We start from the raw sequence: 7,563 nt of genomic DNA, 5'->3' as shown, positions 1-7,563 counted from the left end.
GTACAGGAGCAGGTATTGTCTTTGCCAGTAAGTGTTGCTTTCTCTGTTCAGGGTCTCATTTGCTGTAAATTGAAGGCAGGTGGGAACAGTGCTGCTGCTCCTCCAGCTGACTTGATAACTTCTGGTGGTTTGCCCTTTCCCAGGTGATTGTGCTAAGGGTGGTGGGCGGAGCCTTGGGCTATTTGAGCCACAGCCTCTGCTGAGGGAGCTCATTGTGCTCTTGGGTTTCTCTGGTGTTGGTGCTCAGCTCTTGCTTGAGTCCTTTGCAGCTTTTGAGCTGGCTCAGCCCTTTGGGAAGAGGTGTCTGCCTGAGGTAAGAGCTTCAGGACCAGTCAAGGTTCAGCAGCATGTGTGGTAGAAAGTAACACTTTTATGCAGCCTTTTTTTTTGTTTTCCTTTCTTTTTTTTCAGGTCAGTAATTTTGAGTGTCTGGGGGTAGAAAGATGGTTTAATGGTATGCTTTGTTTGTTTGATTGAGGCTCCTGTGCCTTGGGAACCTCCTGTTCTGCCTCAATCTAGTGCTTAGCTGCTGAGTTACCATTGTGTCTGCTGGCTTTGCCAGTGACTGATGTGATTTTAATAACTACATTGCTATTGCATTTAAGGAGCTAATTTCCTACCTAGTTTAGAGACACATGTATCTTTTTCTGTCTATGCCTCAGAAAAATTAAGTTGAACTCCTTACCTGGTGACATTGCTGATGCAATAGTTGTAGCTGTAGTACAGGAGCAGGTATTGTCTTTGCCAGTAAGTGTTGCTTTCTCTGTTCAGGGTCTCATTTGCTGTAAATTGAAGGCAGGTGGGAACAGTGCTGCTGCTCCTCCAGCTGACTTGATAACTTCTGGTGGTTTGCCCTTCCCCTTTCCCAGGTGATTGTGCTAAGGGTGGTGGGCGGAGCCTTGGGCTATTTGAGCCACAGCCTCTGCTGAGGGAGCTCATTGTGCTCTTGGGTTTCTCTGGTGTTGGTGCTCAGCTCTTGCTTGAGTCCTTTGCAGCTTTTGAGCTGGCTCAGCCCTTTGGGAGGAGGTGTCTGCCTGAGGTAAGAGCTTCAGGACCAGTCAAGGTTCAGCAGCATGTGTGGTAGAAAGTAACACTTGTATGCAGCCTTTTTTTTTGTTTACCTTTCTTTTTTTCAGGTCAGTAATTTTGTTTTGAGTGTTTGGGGGTAGAAAGATGGTTTAATGGTATGCTTTGTTTGTTTGTTTGATTGAGGCTCCTGTGCCTTGGGAACCTCCTGTTCTGCCTCAATCTAGTGCTTAGCTGCTGAGTTACCATTGTGTCTGCTGGCTTTGCCAGTGACTGATGTGATTTTAATAACTACATTGTTATTGCATTTAAGGAGCTAATTTCCTACCTAGTTTAGAGACACATGTATCTTTTTCTGTCTAAGCCTCAGAAAAATTAAGTTGAACTCCTTACCTGGTGACATTGGTGATGCAATAGTTGTAGCTGTAGTACAGGAGCAGGTATTGTCTTTGCCAGTAAGTGTTGCTTTCTCTGTTCAGGGTCTCATTTGCTGTAAATTGAAGGCAGGTGGGAACAGTGCTGCTGCTCCTCCAGCTGACTTGATAACTTCTGGTGGTTTGCCCTTCCCCAGGTGATTGTGCTAAGGGTGGTGGGTGGAGCCTTGGGCTATTTGAGCCACAGCCTCTGCTGAGGGAGCTCATTGTGCTCTTGGGTTTCTCTGGTGTTGGTGCTCAGCTCTTGCTTGAGACCTTTGCAGCTTTTGAGCTGGCTCAGCCCTTTGGGAAGAGGTGTCTGCCTGAGGTAAGAGCTTCAGGACCAGTCAAGGTTCAGCAGCATGTGTGGTAGAAAGTAACACTTTTATGCAGCCTTTTTTTTTGTTTACCTTTCTTTTTTTCAGGTCAGTAATTTTGTTTTGAGTGTCTGGGGGTAGAAAGATGGTTTAATGGTATGCTTTGTTTGTTTGATTGAGGCTCCTGTGCCTTGGGAACCTCCTGTTCTGCCTCAATCTAGTGCTTAGCTGCTGAGTTACCATTGTGTCTGCTGGCTTTGCCAGTGACTGATGTGATTTTAATAACTACATTGTTATTGCATTTAAGGAGCTAATTTCCTACCTAGTTTAGAGACACATGTATCTTTTTCTGTCTATGCCTCAGAAAAATTAAGTTGAACTCCTTACCTGGTGACATTGCTGATGCAAGAGTTGTAGCTGTAGTACAGGAGCAGGTATTGTCTTTGCCAGTAAGTGTTGCTTTCTCTGTTCAGGGTCTCATTTGCTGTAAATTGAAGGCAGGTGGGAACAGTGCTGCTGCTCCTCCAGCTGACTTGATAACTTCTGGTGGTTTGCCCTTCCCCTTTCCCAGGTGATTGTGCTAAGGGTGGTGGGTGGAGGCTTGGGCTATTTGAGCCACAGCCTCTGCTGAGGGAGCTTATTGTGCTCTTGGGTTTCTCTGGTGTTGGTGCTCAGCTCTTGCTTGAGTCCTTTGCAGCTTTTGAGCTGGCTCAGCCCTTTGGGAGGAGGTGTCTGCCTGAGGTAAGAGCTTCAGGACCAGTCAAGGTTCAGCAGCATGTGTGGTAGAAAGTAACACTTGTATGCAGCCTTTTTTTTGTTTTCCTTTCTTTTTTTCAGGTCAGTAATTTGGTTTTGAGTGTTTGGGGGTAGAAAGATGGTTTAATGGTATGCTTTGTTTGTTTGATTGAGGCTCCTGTGCCTTGGGAACCTCCTGTTCTGCCTCAATCTAGTGCTTAGCTGCTGAGTTACCATTGTGTCTGCTGGCTTTGCCAGTGACTGATGTGATTTTAATAACTACATTGTTATTGCATTTAAGGAGCTAATTTCCTACCTAGTTTAGAGACACATATATCTTTTTCTGTCTAAGCCTCAGAAAAATTAAGTTGAACTCCTTACCTGGTGACATTGCTGATGCAAGAGTTGTAGCTGTAGTACAGGAGCAGGTATTGTCTTTGCCAGTAAGTGTTGCTTTCTCTGTTCAGGGTCTCATTTGCTGTAAATTGAAGGCAGGTGGGAACAGTGCTGCTGCTCCTCCAGCTGACTTGATAACTTCTGGTGGTTTGCCCTTCCCCTTTCCCAGGTGATTGTGCTAAGGGTGGTGGGCGGAGCCTTGGGCTATTTGAGCCACAGCCTCTGCTGAGGGAGCTCATTGTGCTCTTGGGTTTCTCTGGTGTTGGTGCTCAGCTCTTGCTTGAGACCTTTGCAGCTTTTGAGCTGGCTCAGCCCTTTGGGAAGAGGTGTCTGCCTGAGGTAAGAGCTTCAGGACCAGTCAAGGTTCAGCAGCATGTGTGGTAGAAAGTAACACTTTTATGCAGCCTTTTTTTTGTTTTCCTTTCTTTTTTTTCAGGTCAGTAATTTTCTTTTGAGTGTTTGGGGGTAGAAAGATGGTTTAATGGTATGCTTTGTTTGTTTGATTGAGGCTCCTGTGCCTCGGGAACCTCCTGTTCTGCCTCAATCTAGTGCTTAGCTGCTGAGTTACCATTGTGTCTGCTGGCTTTGCCAGTGACTGATGTGATTTTAATAACTACATTGTTATTGCATTTAAGGAGCTAATTTCCTACCTAGTTTAGAGACACATGTATCTTTTTCTGTCTATGCCTCAGAAAAATTAAGTTGAACTCCTTACCTGGTGACATTGCTGATGCAATAGTTGTAGCTGTAGTACAGGAGCAGGTATTGTCTTTGCCAGTAAGTGTTGCTTTCTCTGTTCAGGGTCTCATTTGCTGTAAATTGAAGGCAGGTGGGAACAGTGCTGCTGCTCCTCCAGCTGACTTGATAACTTCTGGTGGTTTGCCCTTTCCCAGGTGATTGTGCTAAGGGTGGTGGGCGGAGCCTTGGGCTATTTGAGCCACAGCCTCTGCTGAGGGAGCTCATTGTGCTCTTGGGTTTCTCTGGTGTTGGTGCTCAGCTCTTGCTTGAGTCCTTTGCAGCTTTTGAGCTGGCTCAGCCCTTTGGGAAGAGGTGTCTGCCTGAGGTAAGAGCTTCAGGACCAGTCAAGGTTCAGCAGCATGTGTGGTAGAAAGTAACACTTTTATGCAGCCTTTTTTTTTGTTTTCCTTTCTTTTTTTTCAGGTCAGTAATTTTGAGTGTCTGGGGGTAGAAAGATGGTTTAATGGTATGCTTTGTTTGTTTGATTGAGGCTCCTGTGCCTTGGGAACCTCCTGTTCTGCCTCAATCTAGTGCTTAGCTGCTGAGTTACCATTGTGTCTGCTGGCTTTGCCAGTGACTGATGTGATTTTAATAACTACATTGCTATTGCATTTAAGGAGCTAATTTCCTACCTAGTTTAGAGACACATGTATCTTTTTCTGTCTAAGCCTCAGAAAAATTAAGTTGAACTCCTTACCTGGTGACATTGCTGATGCAAGAGTTGTAGCTGTAGTACAGGAGCAGGTATTGTCTTTGCCAGTAAGTGTTGCTTTCTCTGTTCAGGGTCTCATTTGCTGTAAATTGAAGGCAGGTGGGAACAGTGCTGCTGCTCCTCCAGCTGACTTGATAACTTCTGGTGGTTTGCCCTTCCCCAGGTGATTGTGCTAAGGGTGGTGGGCGGAGCCTTGGGCTATTTGAGCCACAGCCTCTGCTGAGGGAGCTCATTGTGCTCTTGGGTTTCTCTGGTGTTGGTGCTCAGCTCTTGCTTGAGACCTTTGCAGCTTTTGAGCTGGCTCAGCCCTTTGGGAAGAGGTGTCTGCCTGAGGTAAGAGCTTCAGGACCAGTCAAGGTTCAGCAGCATGTGTGGTAGAAAGTAACACTTTTATGCAGCCTTTTTTTTGTTTTCCTTTCTTTTTTTTCAGGTCAGTAATTTTCTTTTGAGTGTTTGGGGGTAGAAAGATGGTTTAATGGTATGCTTTGTTTGTTTGATTGAGGCTCCTGTGCCTCGGGAACCTCCTGTTCTGCCTCAATCTAGTGCTTAGCTGCTGAGTTACCATTGTGTCTGCTGGCTTTGCCAGTGACTGATGTGATTTTAATAACTACATTGTTATTGCATTTAAGGAGCTAATTTCCTACCTAGTTTAGAGACACATGTATCTTTTTCTGTCTATGCCTCAGAAAAATTAAGTTGAACTCCTTACCTGGTGACATTGCTGATGCAAGAGTTGTAGCTGTAGTACAGGAGCAGGTATTGTCTTTGCCAGTAAGTGTTGCTTTCTCTGTTCAGGGTCTCATTTGCTGTAAATTGAAGGCAGGTGGGAACAGTGCTGCTGCTCCTCCAGCTGACTTGATAACTTCTGGTGGTTTGCCCTTCCCCTTTCCCAGGTGATTGTGCTAAGGGTGGTGGGTGGAGGCTTGGGCTATTTGAGCCACAGCCTCTGCTGAGGGAGCTTATTGTGCTCTTGGGTTTCTCTGGTGTTGGTGCTCAGCTCTTGCTTGAGTCCTTTGCAGCTTTTGAGCTGGCTCAGCCCTTTGGGAGGAGGTGTCTGCCTGAGGTAAGAGCTTCAGGACCAGTCAAGGTTCAGCAGCATGTGTGGTAGAAAGTAACACTTGTATGCAGCCTTTTTTTTGTTTTCCTTTCTTTTTTTTCAGGTCAGTAATTTTCTTCTGAGTGTTTGGGGGTAGAAAGATGGTTTAATGGTATGCTTTGTTTGTTTGATTGAGGCTCCTGTGCCTTGGGAACCTCCTGTTCTGCCTCAATCTAGTGCTTAGCTGCTGAGTTACCATTGTGTCTGCTGGCTTTGCCAGTGACTGATGTGATTTTAATAACTACATTGCTATTGCATTTAAGGAGCTAATTTCCTACCTAGTTTAGAGACACATGTATCTTTTTCTGTCTATGCCTCAGAAAAATTAAGTTGAACTCCTTACCTGGTGACATTGCTGATGCAAGAGTTGTAGCTGTAGTACAGGAGCAGGTATTGTCTTTGCCAGTAAGTGTTGCTTTCTCTGTTCAGGGTCTCATTTGCTGTAAATTGAAGGCAGGTGGGAACAGTGCTGCTGCTCCTCCAGCTGACTTGATAACTTCTGGTGGTTTGCCCTTCCCCAGGTGATTGTGCTAAGGGTGGTGGGCGGAGCCTTGGGCTATTTGAGCCACAGCCTCTGCTGAGGGAGCTCATTGTGCTCTTGGGTTTCTCTGGTGTTGGTGCTCAGCTCTTGCTTGAGTCCTTTGCAGCTTTTGAGCTGGCTCAGCCCTTTGGGAAGAGGTGTCTGCCTGAGGTAAGAGCTTCAGGACCAGTCAAGGTTCAGCAGCATGTGTGGTAGAAAGTAACACTTATGCAGCCTTTTTTTTTGTTTTCCTTTCTTTTTTTTCAGGTCAGTAATTTTGAGTGTCTGGGGGTAGAAAGATGGTTTAATGGTATGCTTTGTTTGTTTGTTTGATTGAGGCTCCTGTGCCTTGGGAACCTCCTGTTCTGCCTCAATCTAGTGCTTAGCTGCTGAGTTACCATTGTGTCTGCTGGCTTTGCCAGTGACTGATGTGATTTTAATAACTACATTGCTATTGCATTTAAGGAGCTAATTTCCTACCTAGTTTAGAGACACATGTATCTTTTTCTGTCTATGCCTCAGAAAAATTAAGTTGAACTCCTTACCTGGTGACATTGCTGATGCAAGAGTTGTAGCTGTAGTACAGGAGCAGGTATTGTCTTTGCCAGTAAGTGTTGCTTTCTCTGTTCAGGGTCTCATTTGCTGTAAATTGAAGGCAGGTGGGAACAGTGCTGCTGCTCCTCCAGCTGACTTGATAACTTCTGGTGGTTTGCCCTTCCCCTTTCCCAGGTGATTGTGCTAAGGGTGGTGGGCGGAGCCTTGGGCTATTTGAGCCACAGCCTCTGCTGAGGGAGCTCATTGTGCTCTTGGGTTTCTCTGGTGTTGGTGCTCAGCTCTTGCTTGAGTCCTTTGCAGCTTTTGAGCTGGCTCAGCCCTTTGGGAAGAGGTGTCTGCCTGAGGTAAGAGCTTCAGGACCAGTCAAGGTTCAGCAGCATGTGTGGTAGAAAGTAACACTTGTATGCAGCCTTTTTTTTTGTTTACCTTTCTTTTTTTCAGGTCAGTAATTTTGTTTTGAGTGTTTGGGGGTAGAAAGATGGTTTAATGGTATGCTTTGTTTGTTTGTTTGATTGAGGCTCCTGTGCCTTGGGAACCTCCTGTTCTGCCTCAATCTAGTGCTTAGCTGCTGAGTTACCATTGTGTCTGCTGGCTTTGCCAGTGACTGATGTGATTTTAATAACTACATTGCTATTGCATTTAAGGAGCTAATTTCCTACCTAGTTTAGAGACACATGTATCTTTTTCTGTCTATGCCTCAGAAAAATTAAGTTGAACTCCTTACCTGGTGACATTGCTGATGCAAGAGTTGTAGCTGTAGTACAGGAGCAGGTATTGTCTTTGCCAGTAAGTGTTGCTTTCTCTGTTCAGGGTCTCATTTGCTGTAAATTGAAGGCAGGTGGGAACAGTGCTGCTGCTCCTCCAGCTGACTTGATAACTTCTGGTGGTTTGCCCTTTCCCAGGTGATTGTGCTAAGGGTGGTGGGCGGAGCCTTGGGCTATTTGAGCCACAGCCTCTGCTGAGGGAGCTCATTGTGCTCTTGGGTTTCTCTGGTGTTGGTGCTCAGCTCTTGCTTGAGTCCTTTGCAGCTTTTGAGCTGGCTCAGCCCTTTGGGA

Source organism: Haliaeetus albicilla, unplaced genomic scaffold (assembly GCF_947461875.1).
Source record: "Haliaeetus albicilla unplaced genomic scaffold, bHalAlb1.1 scaffold_99, whole genome shotgun sequence".
NCBI lineage: Eukaryota > Metazoa > Chordata > Aves > Accipitriformes > Accipitridae > Haliaeetus > Haliaeetus albicilla.
This window is presented reverse-complemented; position numbering follows the sequence as displayed.